The sequence below is a fragment of the Pediculus humanus genome, genomic scaffold (assembly GCF_000006295.1).
Source record: "Pediculus humanus corporis 1103172107404 genomic scaffold, whole genome shotgun sequence".
Classification (NCBI taxonomy): Eukaryota; Metazoa; Arthropoda; class Insecta; order Psocodea; family Pediculidae; genus Pediculus; species Pediculus humanus.
The window spans coordinates 4412-5588 of record NW_002987029.1 but is presented as its reverse complement, the minus strand read 5'-3'; positions in this window follow the sequence as shown (position 1 = coordinate 5588).

Here is a 1177-nt window from a genome sequence, read left to right as displayed (position 1 = left end):
CTTATTAAATTTATTTTAATTGCTAGTAATAATAATAATAATAATAATAATTTTAATTTTAACGAAGTGTTAAATTTACAAAAAAAAAAAAATGTTTTGCAATAATTTTAATTATGTTTCTTTTTCTTTGAAAAAAAAAAAAAAAAAAAAAAAAAAGAATTCGCACGGTTATGCAATTACGTAAACGTTGGCGTATTGAAAGTTGCCTAATTGTAATTTTTCAGGATTATTTAAACGTAATTAAGCATAATTTTTTTATTTTATCTAATAACTTAATAATTAATAATTAAATAAAAACATAATTAATATTTTTTGATAAAATCATAAAACAATTGTTGAACGATTTTTTGAAATAATAATAAATTCTTTTAATAATAATAATAATAATAATAATAAATAATGATGATTGAAATTTTCATACATATATTTACACGTAAAACAATTCACGATAATATTAATAAAAAAATAAATAAATAAAATAATTTTAATCGTCTTTTTATTTTAATATTAATATGATTATTAACGAAAAAAAGAAGAAGAAATGACGAAATGATAAAATATTAGTTAAAATAAAAATAAAAACTCACCTTTTTCTATTAATTTCATTTCATTTACTAAATATCATTATAAAAGTATCAAGAAGTAAGAATTTTTTTTTGTTTAGAGGTTAGAAAAATAATATTATGAAAAACAAAAACTAAAAAATCAATTTAAACGATTCTGCGCTTTGTAAATAGTAGTAATTTAAAATTAAAAAAAAAAAAAAAAAAATTTTATGTAGTAATAAATTTAAAACTTTAAATATTTAATTTATTATTATTATTATTATTATTATTATTATTATTATTATTACTACTGCTATTATTATTATCACTATTATCAACACTATTTTAAATAAAATAATTGATTTTTATTTAAATTCATTAAAAAATTTTTTTTTTTTTAGAAAAAAATGCATTTAAAATTCGTATTTATTTATTTATTATTATTATTACCTTTTTGCAATTAAAAAAAAATCGATTGTTAAATGACAATAATAATAATAATAATAATAATAATAATAAATTTTACCTAATTTTAAAATTTAAATGAATAATTTTTTAAAAAATTTATGTCGAAAAACTAGGAAAAAAAAAATGACGGCAAAATGAAAATATGCAAATTAAAAAACAAATTG